Genomic DNA, 18,537 nt, shown 5'->3' with positions numbered 1-18,537 from the left:
AAATGTTATTGGCATTTTTTAAATGGATGTTGTAATGTTTATTCAAAAGGTCTTTGAAATACAGATGACTTGGTTCAGTTTAAGCAGTTGTCTTATACCCGAAAGAATCATTATCACGCGAATCATAGCACGGTGAAATATCACGTTATGTATGTGTGTTATCTTGTCGACCTGAAAAAGTTGTTGTTCTGCAAAAGCTATCTCTGAAAAAGCTGTATTGTACCCTAAAGAATCATTATCACGCGAAACATAGCGCGGTGAAATACCACGTTATGTGTATTGTTTTGTCGACCTAAAAAAGTTGATGTTCAGCAAAAGCTATCTTCTGAAAAAGTTATATTGTACCCTCAAGAATCATTATCACGCGAAACATAGCGCGGTAAAATACCGTGTTATGTATTTTATCATGCCTATAAATAACTAACGTATTTTACTTATTATCTGCGCTTAACCAAAACAAATAGAAAAAATTTCCATAAAATTTTTATTTTTCTTGCATTAAGAAATGTCTGGATGCAATGATGTGTTATTGTGGCAAACTTGCGATTTTGAAGCCATGTTGGTCAAATAGTAATGTTGGGCGCAGACACTGGATATGCCAACAAGTTGTAAGTTATTGTTTTGGAAAAAATATTTGTTAATATTTTTTATATAAAATGTTAACTAATAGCGTTATGTTATAATCCACATTGGTAGGACGAAAATCAATGTAGATTTGAAAAATAGTATGATGAACTCATTAACCAAGAATACTACAAATCATGTTTGCAGTATGTTTGGAATATGACCGGTGAATACGAACTCCAGATCTTTAAACTACAACGACAAATTGCGGCAGTGCAGGAGAAACTAAAAGAGACAGAAGAAGAAAAAAATAGGTTGGAAGAGATATTTAAGTGGATGAAGTAGAGAATAATGGACGATAGTGACTAAACAAACACATGTATGTGTTGAGTGTAGTATTTTATCTTTATGTTTTCCGTGTTATGTATTCTCATTAGTTGTACCAAATTTAAATTATATTAAGTTGCTATGTTTGTGTTTGTGTTGTAGTATTAAAATAATGAAGAACCGAGAAATAAAAACATAATGCGCATATAATGTAAACCATAAATAATGTTGCTATTATTTACTGAATGTCATATATACATAAAATAAAAAAAGTCAATGTGTCCCACATCCAGTATGCTTTAAAGCAGTCGTTGGCCTAAGGCGCATCCCATCCCGCCCGACTACACTATCAGGATCATCTTCATCACGTCGCCTCTTTATCGGAGGATGCATTGCAACATGATCGTCAGTAAGACTAGTAAGCTCGGTACAAGGGGTCGTCGGTCCAGCAGTAACCTACAGAATAATAAGATATTTTAGTATATGAAATATATATTAGTAATGTACGTGTTAAGTCACAAAAATTTAAATTGTCTTACCATGGTCTCGTCAGGCTCCTGAATTCAAACATCCTCAACATATGCCTCACGCCCCTTGTTGGGAACCATCTCCTCGCTGATCCCCACGACCTCGTGGGACACCTCTACCTCTCTAGGTACGCCTGCCACATTGACCACGTTTGAGCTCCACTGCTGGTCCACGATGGTACTGCTCTGGTGCCACATAATCAGCCTCGTATCCTAAGCGTTCATCATCTCGGGCTCGCCTCAATGTACGGGAAGCCAGATCTGTAACCTGCCGGCCATACTTGTGCAAAGCGACCGCTCCCTCGGTGGTATGTTGCTACATCTGCACTCCCAACTGATAGAACAGATGTAGGCCAATAGCATGCATAACATGTAAAATATTAATTACAGAATCGACAACTCAACAATCTCCAGGTAGGGCAAACCCGTATACTCTCTGATGGCATGCGGTAAAGCAACAGGATGTCCATCAATCGGCAACTCATACAGAACCTCCACATCCTGAAGTGTGATAGTGGCCTCGCCAATGGGTAAATGGAATGTGTGCATCTTCGGTCGTCACCGCTCTATCAAAGCCGTGATCAATGACCAATCCAGCTGCAACCGGCCGATCTCAACAATCCTATAAAAACCTGTATCCTGAAGGCGTCTGACTATACGGGGATGGAGATGGTGTACCCTAAGAAAGTCCCACATATCGTCTACTCTTTTAGCACGGAACATCTGGGTCAATAACTGCCCCTCCCATATATATGAAGACCTATGCTCGGCCTGTAACAATAGTAGCTCTAGCGAGGCAGGTCCGGGATGCAAAGGCGGAACCTCCATAACGACTACTGTAAATTGAACAATATTAATTAAAGTATTTTTCTTTTTCATTGCTTAAATATATTGCAATACCTTTAATATTGAACAATACCTTTAATATTAAAATTTATTCAATACTTTTACTATATTGTTAATTATGTTGATACATTTTTAATATTATAATTTTATATTTTATACGTTAGTTTACTATTTTATATGTTTGTTTATTATTTAATATATTTTTTTATTATTTTATATGTTTGTTTGTTACTCACCTATTTTTTACTAAAATAAAATTAAATAATTAATTTTCATAACTATACAAGATTTAATTATTAAATATTCACATTTTGGTTCCGGACTCGATATTTGAGGCCCAGTAGCATCAAGTATCCGAATTCTTGTGTTCATGATGAGAAAATTTCCTCGATTTATCACTTAACATGACTGTTATTTTATATGTTAGTTTTATTATTTTATATGTTTGTTTGTTACTCACTTATTCTTTACCATAATAAAATTAAATAATTAATTTTGCATAAGTATACAGGATTTAATTATTAAATATTCATATAACAATACTTAATTTGACAAATATTGTTGTTTTCTCATGTTATTTTTTACGTTTGTTAACTAGAATTTGAGAGAGTATGGGTTTGAACTATCAGCTTTTTGACGTATTTTTGGGGTTAAGAGATACTTAAATATAACTATAAGATACTATGCTAAAGGGCACTACATTTTATTATGCTAAAAGGGCACTACATTACAAATACGAGCACTACATTAGGCCACAAGATACCACTACAGGGAACTAAAGTAACAATTTATCTATTTTACTAGTCTTTTAGTAAATAAATAATCTAAATCGGATAAAAACAATAAATAAATTTACTAATTAATAATCACAAAACAATTAGTAACTAATTAAACAATTAGTAACTAAATAAATAATCACAAAACAATCACGAAAATACATATATCACAATAAAAAGTAACTAATTAATATTTTTTTAACAACTAATAACAATCTCTATTTTACTAATTATTTTAGCACACTAATACTATAGTCCGAATAAAAAATAATAAATTAATTAAATCGCAAAACAATCACAAAATAATATAAAGCACATTAAAAACAACTAATATGCATTTTTATACGAGTTTTAACATAAACTAAGTCGTAATACATCGATTTAAGAATTTTGAAAAGTTGAAGATTTGGTAATTTGGAGCCGAAACGAGCAACACACTACGAGATAACGCCTTAGCAAGGATGTGGGACCTAGAACCTATACTTTTTGTGGGACCGGTAGGCTCCACTCAAACTTTTTTCGTCAACAATTGGGGGGGGGGGGGGGGTTGTTTCTTTTTTGTTATAAGGGGAGGGGGAGCTTCTGGCTTTATGGAGAAGGGGACTGGACGGCTTTTTATGTGGGTATAGCGCCTTATATTAAGACGTTATAGTTATAAGACGTTATACTATAACATCTTAAGACGTTATACCTTCTTCCCGCTCTTTTAAGGTTCAAATATAACGTTTTTCAAAAGGGCATTATACTTAATTGGACAAACAGCCGGTGAAGTATAGTGCCCTTAAAAAGGGCGTTGTATATGAAATGGACACCAATTATTTTTTCTACACATTTTGGTTCCGAACTCCGAAAAAAGAACATGTGAAGTAAACAAAACTAGCAACGAGTCATGTTGCTAACATGGGTAAAAGTGAAACATTCAATAATGATGGGAAAGCAGATATGTCATCCTTGATCACTATTACATGAATCCAGATGTTGCACTTCAGACCTTTTGACCTTGAGTGAATCTGAAGTGTAATTTTTCACTTCAGACTTATTGGCCTTAAGTGAATGAAATCATTGGTTACACTTCAGACCTATTTGGCCTTAAGTGCATCTGAAATGCAAATTTTCACTTCAGACTTATTGGCCTTAAGTGAATGAAAATGAATGTTGCACTTCAAACTGTTTGGCCTTAAGTGCATTAAACAATTGGTTACACTTCAAGCTTATTTGGCCTTAAGTGCATCTGAAGTGCAAATTTTCACTTTAGACTTATTGGTCTTACGTGCATAAAACTATTGGTTACACTTCAAACCTATTTGGCCTTAAGTGCATTTTTTTCACTTCAGACTAATTTTTTTTTAAATTCAGGCCCGATAAATCTAAAGTTGATAGTAAAATCCCCAAAATCGGGTATAGATACAAAAGTCTAGATTATGTTCCCTGCTTTTGGTTGTAAGTTAGCAGTAAATGTTTTAGAATTCGAAAACCAAAGAGTTCATGTTCACGTGGCACTGTCTAAAAACTTGTTTTATAAGGCTTTGCTTGTGTATGGAGACTAAGGTTTAAGTTGAGAAAAATAAATGGTCTTCAGAAATTTTATTAGAAGCTCCCACGAGACCTCGCGATGATAGCTTGCTCGTCAGATGAAACTTGCTTACGAAAACAATTTATTGAATTATTGGTTTCAATTAAGAGCATTCTTGATTATCCCTCCGGTCCATAATAAGTGATCAATTTATTTTAGACATACCCATTAAGAAAATTACTAAATTCTAGATAATGTGGCTAAATTAAATGTTGCATAGGATAATTTTAAAAAAAAACAAATTAATTTTTTTTTCAAATTAGTCACTTATTATGGACCAGATGGAATAATAGAGTAAAAATCAAGTCTTTCAATAAAATTCTATTCTTTTTTGTTTTCCCCCAAGAAAATGTTGGGAACTGAAAGAAAACAGAGATTTGAGATAAATAATAGAGTAAAAATCAAGTCTTTGTAATTTATCCTCATTACCTAATGAGGAAATAAATTCTTGATTTTAACAATTACAAGATTTAAAATTTACATCAATAGTATGAGTAGCATGTTAATTGTATTACTTTGTTAAGGTAATCGATGTTGTCGTTCTTGGACTTCCGGAAGCCTATGTTTTAATAAAGCATTTTTTTCTTTAATGCACAGCCGCCTAGAATGTCTGCCATTAATATATTGCCCTCATACATTCTATTTTCCAAAAATCTTCTTTTTCATGATTATGATTCATCCCATAAATCTTGACAGCTTTGCCAAAGATTTCACATTGGTTATTGGGTACAAGCATCCCAAATTCACAATTTGGTTCACATACTTTTCTCCCAAATCTAACATGCCCCATATTTTACCCCTTGTGGTGGGTCATGATTACCCACCAATATATTTTGTCCCTCATCTTCATCGACATTGGTGTTTTGTAAAAAAAGAGTCTTCGTTGCCATCTAACTCATCAAGGTTGATCATGATGTCCGCAAGTACTGCAGCGTCGAATTCCTCATTTTGTTCTTGATTTTGAATCAAATTGTTTGGTCTCTCATGCTCCTCAAGATGTGCTACCATTCCTTCAAATACAACATCAGCATTGGAGGGGGAGGGGGCATCGATATAAATTTGATCATTTGCATTACCGTTAATTGCACCAAAGATTTCATCCAGTTTTTCTTCTGTGAGAGGTGAGTTGGAGGATACATTTTTCACACTGTAAGATAATGGCTTCACACAAGAAATCAATTGGGATGTGTTCAATTGGATAATGGCTTCACAGAAGAAATCAATTGGGATGTGTTCAATTGGATAATGGCTTCAAGAAATCAACTGGAAGTTTCAATTGGATAATGGCTAGTTAAGTCAATTTAACTACTACCGACTATATATCGGGAATTAGTTTCAGGCTGTTACATTCTTGAAAGAACGTTGCCGCAAAACAGTTAAGGTTTAATCATTTTCTTGGTTATTCAAATTTCCCTTAAATTAAAAAATAATTCTTTTTAATCAGCTAAGAAAATAGTTGCCACTAATATTTCTTTACTTGTCTTTTATCAACATTGGAAAGGTGCTCCACCTAATTATCTTAGAATGGACTCAGTGATTTTTTCGTTAAAATGAGATGGTTAGTGAGGACTGCGGAGCAAGCTAGAATGGTGAGGTTTTGTGGTTTGCTCTTAACATTTACTCTCTCCGGTCCACAATAAGTGACCAATTTATTTTTTTATTTTGGTCTAAAATAAGTGTCCATTTATATAATCAAAAAAAAATCAATTTGTTTTTTCAAATTTATCCTTGCGTACAAATCCCTAAAAAATCTTTTACTCCTAACATTAACTATGGTGAACATTTAATAAAGGGTAATTATATAAGGGTAATTTTGAAAAAAGAAACTAAATTTTTTCTTGATTATATAAATGGAAAGTTATTTTAGACTAAAATAAAAAAGCAAATTGATCACTTATTGTGGATCGAAGGGAGTAAATGTTAAGAGCAAACCACAAAACCTCACCATTCTAGCTTGCTCGGCAATCCTCAGTAACCATCTCATTTTAACGAAAAAATCACTGCGGCCATTCTAATTCTAAGATAACTAGGTGGAGTACCTTTCCAATGTTGATAAAAGACAAATAAAGAAATTTTGATGGTAACTATTTTCTTAGCTAATTAAAAAAACTATTTTTCAATTTAAGGGAAAAAAGAAATTTGGAAGTTTCTAAAATTTGAATAACCAAGAAAATGATTAAACCTTAACTGTTTCGCGACAACGTTCTTTCAAGAATGTAACAGCCTTAAACTAAATTTTCAATATATAATCGATAGTAGCTAAATTAACTTAACTAGCCATTATCCAATTGAAACTTCCAATTGAAGCCATTATCCAATTGAACACATCTCGATTAATTTCTTATGTGAAGCCATTATCCAATTGAACACATCTCGATTGATTTCTTGTGTGAAGCCATTATCCAACAGTATTAAAAATGTATCCTCCAACTTCATCTCTCACAGAAGAACGATGAAATCTTTGGTACAATTAACGGTAATGCAAATGATCAAATTTATATTGATGCCCCCTCCCCCTCCAATGCTGATGCTGTATTTGAAGGAATGGTAGCACATCTTGAGGAGCATGAGAGACCAAACAATTTGATTCAAAATCAAGAACAAAATGAGGAATTCGACGCTACAGTACTTGCGGACATCATGATCAACCTTGATGAGTTAGATGGCAACGAAGACCTTTTTTTTATAAAACACCAATGTCGATGAAGATGAGGGACAAAATATATTAGTGGGTAATCATGACCCACCAAAAGGGGTAAAATGTGGAGCATGTAGATTTAGGAGAAAAGCATGTGAACCAAATTGTGAATTTAGAATGCTTGTACCCAATAACCAATTTGAAATCTTTAGCAAAGCTATCAAGATTTATGGGAGAGAAAATATGAGAGAATGGATGAACGAGTATCATGATAATCAAGAAAAAAAAAAGATTTTTTGAAAAATAGAATGTATGATGGCAATATATTAATGGTGGACACTCTGGGCGACTGTGCAAGCATTATTAAAGGAAAAAATGCTTCCATAAAACATAAGCTTACGGAAGTCCAAGAACAACAGCATCGATTACCTCAACAAAGTATTACAATTAACATACTACTCATACTATTGAGGTAAATTTTAAATCTTGTAATTGTTAAAATCAGGAATTTATTTCTGCATTAGGTAATGAAGACAAATTACAAAGCCTTGATTTTTACTCTATTACTTATCTCAAATCTATGTTTTCTTTCGGTTCCCAACATTTTCTTGGAAAAAAACAAAAAAGAATAGAACTTTATTAAAAGACTTGATTTTTACTCTATTACTCTTGTCGATCCACAATAAGTGACCAATTTGCTTTTTTATTTTGGGCTAAAATAAGTGTTCATTTATATAATCAAAAAAAAATCAATTTGTTATTCCAAAATTACCCTTACGTATATATCCCTAAAAAGTCTTTTACTCCTCACATTAACTATGTTGCAACATTTAACTAAGGATAGTTTAGTCACACTAACTATTTTTGTTTAGAATTTAATATTTTCTTAATGGGTGTGCCCAAACTAAATTGGTCACTTATTGTGGATCGGAGAGATAACTTATCTCAAATCTATGTTTTCTTTCGGTTCCGCAGATTTTCTTGGGGAAAAACCAAAAAAGAATAGAACTTTATTGTACAATAGAACTTCTTGCATGTGTGTTTAGTGTTGACCATGGCTAGATGGCTATATCTAAGCTTTTGTTTCACTGAACCGTAATCCAGCACTAACTTATGCAGGAATAATCCATCACATGAGATCCACCAAATTGCCAACCAAATCCAACAACTAGCAAATCAAATAACTACTAAAGCACAGCAGATAGGGGCAGATCACATGGTACAACAGATTATAGCTGCTGCACAACAGATTGTAGATGCAGCACAACATATTGGAGACGCCTTTAATTTACCAAATCCATTTGGAGCACAAATATGTGGGGCATGCAGGCCCGGGAAGATTTCAGTGTGTGAAGCCGATTGTCAATTCCGACACCTTATCCCGAATGAACAATACGAAACATTTGGAAGAGTTACTCGTACACATGGGGGAAGAAAAACAGTGATTACGTGGCTTAAAATGTACGAAGGGATTGAAGAAAAAGACAGCTTCTGAATAATCGTGCCTACGAGGCAAACGTTCTAAGAGAAGATCGCATGGGAGGCTGTGCGAGGCTGATAAGGGAAAGGGATAACATAATAGAGCAAACAGCTGTGATTTTCCAACAGTGGGCTCACCTAACAGGGCAGCAAAGTACACTTACTGATATAATACATGATTTACTAAGGTAAGCATATGCCTTAATCATAATAAACAACCCCATAAGCACAATATATATGACTTACACTTTGATGTCTGTCTTTTGCAGCGATAGCCCAGCAATTGAACCAATAACAAACCAACTCCAAGATATGGCAAATCAACTAGCAGCTGAAGAACCACAGGTAGGAGCACAGCAGATTGCAGAGGAAGGACAACAAAATGGTGACCCTTGAATGAGACTACAAAATAGATGAGCAACATTAGATATCATTTGTATAGAGATCGATAGATATTCAAAGTGGACAAATTAAATTGATAGGAATTTGACTTTTCCAATACATTGCAATAAAAATTGCATCTTTGGGATGGCATAACTCAGCACAAACCGTGTTAAAAAATCAGAATGGATCTGTAAATAACAAAAGGAATTGTAAACCAACAAAAGCAAAAAGATGAGGAACGAGTGGATCTGTAAACAAAATCAGATCGAAAAGTGGGATAAGATCTGTAGAATTAGAAGGAAAAAATGGTAAAATAAAAAGGGAAAGAAGAAGATGAAGAGAGTAGATCTAGATTATCAAACGAATAGAGGAAGAAGCCGGGGCAAAAGGAAAGACTATTATTTAATGGAGTACCGATATTTCCTATGGGATGGCCCATCGAATAGTCAATACTACTAGTATTATTTTTTGGGGGGAAAAGTAAGTGCATACGGGGATGTGGGTTCCGACGTACTTGATATGCGTTCCAGATCATTTAAGTGCATTACTCTCTCTGTTGGATTCCGATGTAAAGGCATTACTTTTCTCTTTGTTTAACCTTTGATCTAATTCAACACCGTACGATAAAATTTATTTTGTAGATAAACACTAAATAGGAAAAATAATTGTAGAACTAATGTATTATCATTCTTATCTACATTTTAAATTTATTTGATAAAATTAAATAAATAATACTCAAAATATTATTGATAAATTTAAATATCAAAATAATTATGAGAAAATTATACAGGATAAAGTAAAGTTGAATTTCAAGAATAATCTAAAATTATATTCATTGTATTATATTAAACTGACAATTTACTAAAAATTCAAATAAAAATTTAATAATAGTAAGTAATGGATAATACAATTAGATAAGCAAGGAACTGGGTGATTTCCGTTGGGTGATTTTCGACTCAGGAGCGAAGTCTGGATTGTGATTTGGAGGTCCGTAGTTGAATTAGGCTTGAAATGGCGAAAGTTGAATTAGGCTTGAAATGGCGAAAGTTGAATTTTTGAAAAGTTTGAGAGGGAGTGGTCTTTTTGATTTCGGATGGTTTTCGGGCCAAGGTTTGAAGTTGAAGACTACTAAAGTTTGGGTTCTACTGGTGTAACCACACCTGCGGAGCTTTGATTGCAGGTTCGAGCTCGCAGTCGCGGGGAGGGCAACGCAGATGCAGAGTTTTGGAGAGGTGTGAGCAGTGGTCGCAGGTACGAAGGTTTTGCCACACCTGCATGACCGTTGATGCGGTTGGGGCACCGCAGAAGCGAGAATGGGCAAGGGAGCTGAGTCCGCAGAAGCGGACTGGACGCCCGTAGAAGCATATCCGCAGGAGCGTGTTGAGGGACTACATAAGAGGATGGAGCCGCAGATGCGGTTGAAATGTCACTTTTGCGACGCCGCAAAAGCGGCAAAGTTGTCGCAAGCCTGGGCAGAACATATAAAAAAGAGGGTTCAGAGATTTTCACCATTTATAACATTTTGAGCTCGGGTTTAGGCGATTTTTGAGAGGGTTTTTGAAAAGAGTCTTGAGGTAAGTTCCTTGTGCTCGTTTTTTATCATTAATCTTGTTTTTCCATTTATATTTCCACCTAGATTGTGTGGTTTTGAGGTGAAATTTGGGGAATTGAGGCTAGGGATTTGGAGAGTTGATTTGGGGGTTTTGGGTGACGATTTGGTGTCGTATTTTGATAAAATTTGTATGATTGGACTCGTGGTTGAATGGGTTTTCGGGTTTTGTGACTTTTGTCAGATTTTGAGACATGGGCCGGGGGGCCAACTTTGAGCCGATTTCGAATTTTTGATTAATAATTTCGTATTTTCTTGCGGAATTGTTCATTTAGCCCGTATTGATTATATTGTAATGTTAGTAGCTAGATTTGGGACATTTGGAGGCCGATTTGCGAGGCAAAGGTGTATTAGAATAGAGTTGTGCTCGGATAGAGGTAAGTAACACTTCTAAACTTGGCTTTGAGGATTCGAAACCCCGAATAACGTGTTATATGATGGATGTTGAGGTGGCGCACATGCCAAGTGACGGGCTTGCGGGCGTGCACCATGAGAATTGTGACTTGGTCGATTCCATGGCACTGTATAGTGGATCTATCTTGTTGATATTCGTATTTTCATCATGTGATAAAGTAATTGAGCTTTCAATCATGCTAAAGATCATGTTTAGGCTATATGTTGGTACTGTTGGGACCCATAGAGGTTGTTTCTTGTCGTTGACTTACTGATTTCATTGATATTTCTTACTTAGTCATATTCATTCATTTTATATCATATCTCAGTCTCTGTTGCTATTTATTGATACATCATATCATCATTGTCGAGCTAGTTTCATGACATTGTGAGCCCGTGAGAGAGAGACTGGAGAGATTGATGACTGAGTGAAGCCGAGGGCCTGATTATGATTGATATTTATGGGACCTAGCTGCACACTGTAGTGGGTTTACTGATTTGTGATAGTGCTTGGGCTGAAGGAGCCTCTCCAGAGTCTGCATATCCCCTCCCTCCTAGTGAGCGCAGTTGATTTATATTGAGGGATGGATCTTCCCTAGACATTGATCTTGTCCGAAGCATTTATACCTGGGGATGGATCTTTCCCACGGGCTGGTTTAGCCCTACCCAGTACTGAGTGACTGATGGTCAGTTGATGTATATATTCTAGGATGGATCTTTCCTAGGCCGGGTTGGCCATATATAGTACTGAGTGATTGAGCATTTTGAGAGAGTCAGCACATGGGTTTATCAGTATGGTGCATCACATACAACATATGCATTGGCATATAGAAGTAGAGAAGTTGTATTCTTCATATCATTTAGAATTGATTCATCTTACTGAAATTGAATTTAACTGTTGAACTTGAAAGCATTTCTACGTTTTTGTGTTGTCGTTCCTATATTGAACTGTATCGGTTGAGTTCGTCACTACCTTCAGTCCAAAGGTTGGATTTGTTACTTATTGAGTTAGTTGTACTCACGCTACACCCTGCACCTCGTATGCAGATCCATGTGCTTCCAGTTACGGCGGCTGCTGAGTGTAGAGTCAGGATCTTTGGAGACTATCAAGGTAGCCGCATAGCGTCCGCAAACCTTGACTCTCCTTAGGAAACTTCACATTCTTGAATTCTAGTCATGTGAATCTGTTGATTCCGATAACTAAACTTCTGTTATTCTATTCTCTCACAGATGGTGTGGACACATGCTACCGGATAGGATGGACAACCACAAGTACCACCAGTTAGGGTCGCGAGAGGCCGAGGTCGCGGTAGGGGCCACGGTAGGGGCAGAAGTGTAGCTCGTACACCTGCAGACCTACCATCGCTCTAGCTTAGGAGCAAGTGCCTGAGATGGTTGAGCCAGTGGGGTCAGCTCAGGCACCAGTTGTGCCCATTGCGATTCAATGCCTTCAGGAGGCCTTGGCTCAGATTCTGACCGTGTGCACTAGTCTTGCTCAGACGGTCTTTGTTCCAGCCGCAACAACCACTTCTTAGGCCAGAGGAAGTGCTCAGACTCCCATAGCCCATATACCAGAGTAGGTGATACAGGAACTTCAGACACCGGGGGTACTACCAGCCCAGCCGGTTGCACTGCTCAGGCCCTTGTGGTTCCTACTATGGCTGATGATGCACAGAGGAGACTAGAGAGGTTTGGGAGGCTCCTGCCTTAAACTTTCAGTGGGGTATAGTCATAGGATGCCCATGGTTTCTTGGTCAAGTATCAGCGAACTCTTCGTACAACAGGCATTCTAGAGACCAGTAGGGTCTTGTTCACTACTTTTCAGTTTTTCGGGGCTACTTTTAATTGGTGGGAGTCTTATGAGAGGCGCAGGCCGGTCGGTGCAGCACCACTTGCTTGGTAGGAGTTCACCGTTCTCTTCTTGGAGAAGTTCGTGCCGCAGTCCTGTAGAGAGGAGCTGCATAGACAGTTTGAGTAGCTTCGTCAGGATGGCATGTCTATGAGGCAGTACAAGATAAGGTTTTCTGAGTTGGCTCGTCACGCAGTTTGGTTGGTTCCCACTGATAGGGAGAGGATTAGAAGGTTCATTGATGGCCTCACATATAAACTATGGTTGCTTATGACTCGAGAGAGGGTATCTGGTGCTACTTTTGATGAGGTTGTTGATATTTCTCGGCAGATAGAGATGGTACGTAGCCAAGAACATGGTAAGAGCGGGCCAAGAGGCCTCGTGGATTGGGTGGTTTCAGCGGTATTCCTTCTTGGGGTCAGTTCTACCACGACAGGGGACGTCCTTATAGGCACGCCCAGACGACTCGTCCAGTTCATCGTGGAGCATCATCTGGCCATGGTCCATACAGTGCACATCAGGGTCACTCATCTCTCAGTGTCCTTCCGGCTCATACTTTGTCTCATGCACCATCAGCTCAGGGTTCATCTTTACAGGGTCCTTCTAATAGTTACTTTGGTTCTCGGGGTTCGTCTCAATATTCATCGCCATTCACAGGGAGAGGTTGTTTTTAATGTGGAGATATGTGTCACATCAAGAGGCATTGCCCTCGCCTTTCAAAAGGTACAACTCCACAGAGGAGTCAGCCTATGACTTAAGCACCGGTTACTTCACCATCCGCCCAACCATCTCAGGGTGGAGCTCAGTCAGCTATGGGTCGTCCTAGAGGGGAGGCCGATCAGGTGGCGGTCATGCCCGATTCTATGCTCTTCCTGCCATACCAGATGCCATTGCTTTAGACACAGTGATCACATGTATTGTCTTAGTATTCCACAAGGATGCCTCTGTATTATTTGACCCTGATTCTACTTATTCATATGTATCATCGTATTTTTTCTCATTATCTAGATATGCCTCGTGAGTACTTAGTTTTATATGTTCATGTATCTACATCTGTAGGCGATACTATTATTGTGGACCGTGTATACCTGTCGTGTGTGGTGACTATTGGGGGATTGAAAACCAGAGTTGATCTCTTGCTGCTTAGTATGGTCGATTTTGACGTGATCTTGGGTATGGATTGGTTGTCTCCATGTCATGCTATTTTGGATTGTCACGCTAAGACCGTGACGTTGGCGATGTCGAGGTTGCAAAGGATTGAGTGGAGAGGTTCTCTAGACTATGTTCCCAGCATAGTGATTTCATATTTGAAGGTCAGGAAATGATCGGGAAGGGTTGTTTATCTTATTTGGCATTTGTGAGGGATGTTGGTGCTGATACTCCTACTATTGATTCTATTTCGGTGGTGCAAGAGTTTTTGGATGTGTTTCCTAAACACCTGTCAGGCATGCTGCCCGACATGGATATTGACTTGGTACCGAACACTCAACCCATTTCTATTCCACTGTATCGTATGGCACCAACTGAGTTGAAGAAATTGAATGAGCAACTTCAAGAACTCCTTGATAAGGGATTTATTAGGCCTAGTATGTCACCTTGGGGTGCACCAGTTCTGTTTGTGAAGAAGAAGGATGGTACTCTGAGGATGTGCATTGATTATAGGAAGTTGAACAAAGTCACAATCAAGAACAAGTATCCTTTGTCGCGTATTGATGATCTGTTTGACCACCTTCGGGGAGCGAAGGTGTTTTGTAAGATTGATTTGAGGTCGGGGTATCACCAATTAAAGATGCGGGACTCGGATATTCTAAATACATCATTCAGGAACCGTTATGGTCATTATGAGTTCCTTTTTATGTCTTTTGGGCTGACCAACGCCCCAGCAACGTTCAAGCATCTGATGAACAATGTGTTTCAGCCTTACCTCGACTCATTTGTCATAGTATTCATTAATGATATTGTGGTGTACTCCCATAGCTAGGAGGTGCATGCCCATCATTTGAGGATTGTGTTGCAGTAGTTGAGGGAGGAGAAATTATATGCCAAGTTCTCCAAGTGTGAGTTTTGGATCAATTGAGTGGCTTTCTTGGGGCATGTGGTATTCAGTGAGGGGATTCAGGTGGATCCGAAGAAGATAGAGGTGGTTCAGAGTTGGCCCAAACCGTCCTCAACTACGGAGATTTGGAGCTTTCTTGAGTTGACCAGTTATTATTGTCTCTTCGTGGAGGATTTCTCATCTATTGCATCACCCTTGACCAAATTGACCCAAAAGGGTGCTCCTTTCAGGTGGCTGGATGAGTGTGAGAAGAGCTTTCAGAAGCATAAGAGTGTCTTGACCACAACTCCAGTTCTACTTTTGCCTATATTGTGATGCTTCTCGGATCGGTATTGGGTGTGTCTTGATACAGGAGGGTAGAATGATTACTTATTCTTCGCGACTGTTGAAGCCTCATGAGAAGATACCATGTTCATGATTTGGAGCTGTCTGCCATTATTCATGCATTGAAGAAGTGGAGGCACTATCTCTACGGTGTGTCATGTGAGGTGTTTACAGATCATCGGAGTCTCCAACACTTGTTCAAACACAATGATCTAAATTTGAGGCAGCAGAGATGGTTGGAGTTGCTAAAGGACTATGATATCACCATTCTGTATCATCCCGGGAAGTCCAATGTGGTAGAGGATGCCTTGAGTAGGAAGGCGGCGAGTATGGGTAGTTTTGCATTCATTCCCGTTGGTAAGAGACCTCTTGCAGTTGATGTTCAGGAATTGGCCAACTAATTCATGAGATTGGATATTTCGGAGCCTAGTCGGGTTCTAGCTTGTGAGGTTTTTCGGTCTTTCTTATTTGTCGCATCAGAGAGCGCTAGTATGATGATCCTCATTTGCTTGTCCTCAAGGACAAGGTTCACCACGGCGATGCCAGAGATGTGACTATCGGGGATGATGGGGTATTAAGAATGCAACGTCAGATTTGTGTGCCTAATATGGATGGGCTACGTGAGTTTATCCTTGAGGAGGCCCATAATTTGCGGTATTCCATTCATCTAGGTGTCGCGAAGATGTATCAGGACTTGAGGCAGCACTATTGGCGGAGGAGGATAAAGAAGGATATAGTGGGGTTTGTAACTCGGTGCCTTAACTACCAGCAGCGGATCACCATGGACTTTGTAGTTGGGCTCCCAAGGACTTCGAGGAAGTTCGATGCTATTTGGGTGATTGTGTATCGGCTGACCAAGCCCGCGCACTTCATTCTAGTTGGGACTACTTATTCTTTAGAACGGTTGGCTGAGATTTACATCCGAGAGATTGTTCGCCTTCACGGTGTGCCAATGTCCATCATTTCAGATCGGGGAACACAGTTTACATCATAGTTTTGGAGAGCCGTGCAGCGAGAGTAGGGCACCCAGGTTGAGCTGACTACATTATTTCACCCTTAAAGGGACGAACAGTTCGAGCACACTATTCAGATATTGGAGGATATGTTACGTGCTTGTGTCATTGATTTCGGGGGTTCATGGGATCAGTTCCTGCCGCTCGTGGAGTTTGCTTATAAAAACAGTTATCAGTCGATCATTCATATGGCTCCGTATGAGGCTTTTTATAGGATATGGTGTCGATCTCCGATGGGTTAGCATGAGTCGGGTGAGGTTAGGCTATTGGGTACTGACTTGGTTTAGGATGTATTGGACAAGGTTAAATTGATTCAGGATCAGCTTCGCACAACGCAGTTTATAAAGAAGAGTTACGCTGATTGGAAGGTTCGTGATGTTGTTTACATGGTTGAGGAGAAGGTTCTGCTCAAGGTCTAGCCCATTAAGGGTGTTATGAGATTCGGGAAAAAAGGCAAGTTGAGCCCTCGGTATATTAGGACGTTTGAGGTACTTTAGAGGATTTGGAGAGGTGGCTTACAAGCTTTCCTTGCCACCTAGCTTATCGAGTGTGCATCCAGTATTTCATGTTTCTATGCTCCGAAAGTATGTCGGTGATCCGTCTCATGTTTTGGATTTCAGCACGGTTCAATTGGATGGTAATTTGACTTATGATGTGGAGCCGATGGCCATTTTAGATCGGCAGGTTCGAAAGTTGAGGTCAAAGGATATAGCTTCAATAAAGGCGCAGTGGAGAGGTCAACCAATTGAGGAGGCTACTTAGGACACCGAGCGAAAAATGCGGAGCATATATCCACACCTATTTGAGACTCCAGGTATGTTTCTAGACCCATTTGAGGAAGAGCGTTTGTTTAAGAGGGGGAGGATGTAACGACCCGACCGGTCATTTTGAGAGTTGTAGCCTCGTTCTCCCATTTACTACTCCTTTTGTGCTTTATATTTTCTATATGACTTACCGGGTTAGTCGCTTCGGGTCCGGAGAGATTTCCGAATGATTTGAGACACTTAGTCTCAAGGTTGGAAGCTTAAGTTTGAAAGGTTGACCAGGTGTTGACTTATGTATAAATGACTTTGAAATGGAGTTTTGAATGGTCCATTAGCTCTGTTGGGTGATTTTGATCTTAGGAGTGTGTCCGGATTGTGATTTGGAGGTTCGTAGTTGAATTAGGCTTGAAATGGTGAAAGTTGCATTTTTGGGAAGTTTGACCGGGAGTGGACTTTTTTATATCGGGGTCGGATTGGATCTCCGGAAGTTGAAGTAGGTCTGAGGTGTTATTTGTGACTTATGTGCAAAATTTGAGGTCATTCAGACGTGATTTGATAGGTTTCAGTGTCGTTTGTAGAAGTTGAGTTTTCTTAGTTTCAATAGGCTTGAATTGTGGTACGATTCGTAATTTTTGATGTTGTTTGACGTAATTTGAAGGCTCGACTAAGTTTGTATCATGTTTTAGTACTTGTTGGTATGTTTGGTTGAAGTACTAGGGGCCACGTGTTGATATCAGATGATTTTCGGACCAAGGTTTGAAGTTGAAAACTGCTGAAGTTTGGGTTCTGCTGGTCTAACTGCACCTGCGGAGCTTCGATCGCAGGTGCGGGGAGGGAAGCACAGATGCAGAGTTTTGGAGAGGTGTGAGTAGTGGCCGCAGGAGTGAAGGTTTTTCCGCACCTGCGTGACTGCAGATGCGGTAGGGGAGTTGAGTCCGCAGAAGCAAACTGGACGCCCGCAGAACCTTATCCACTAGAGCGTGTTGAGGGACCACAGAAGCGGATGGAGCCACAGATGCGGTTGAAATGTTGCTTCTGCGACGCTGCAAACGTGGCTAAGTTGTCGCAAGTGCGGAAAGCCTGGGCAGAACATATAAAAATGAGGGTTCCGAGATTTTCACCATTTCTAACATTTTGAGCTCGAGCTTAGGCGATTTTTGAGAGGGGTTTTGAAGAGATTCTTAAGGTAAGTTACTTGTGCTTGTTTTTTATCAATAATCTTATTTCCCCATTGATTTTCTCACCTAGATTGTGTGGTTTTGAGGTGAAATTTGGGGATTTGAGACTAGGGATTTGGAGAGTTGATTTGGGAGTTTTGGGTGACGATTTGATGTCAGATATTGATAAAATTTGTATGGTTGGACTCGTGGTTGAATTGGCTTTCGGGTTTTGTAATTTTTGTCGAATTTCGATAC

At 38.8% G+C, this 18,537-nt stretch overlaps 1 non-coding gene across 1 annotated transcript; it reads right to left on the bottom strand.

Moving 5' to 3' along the window:
- Positions 1–8,227: 8,227 nt before the first annotated feature.
- LOC107808976 (uncharacterized) lies at positions 8,228–9,648 on the bottom strand. The gene is made up of 2 exons (XR_012706552.1): positions 9,233–9,648; positions 8,228–9,132 (listed from the first exon to the last, which is right to left on the bottom strand). It is a non-coding gene; the product is annotated as an uncharacterized LOC107808976 (transcript).
- Between the last annotated feature and the right edge of the window lie 8,889 nt (positions 9,649–18,537).

Source organism: Nicotiana tabacum, chromosome 24 (assembly GCF_000715075.1).
Source record: "Nicotiana tabacum cultivar K326 chromosome 24, ASM71507v2, whole genome shotgun sequence".
NCBI classification, from domain to species: Eukaryota; Viridiplantae; Streptophyta; class Magnoliopsida; order Solanales; family Solanaceae; genus Nicotiana; species Nicotiana tabacum.
This window is presented reverse-complemented; position numbering and strand designations above follow the sequence as displayed.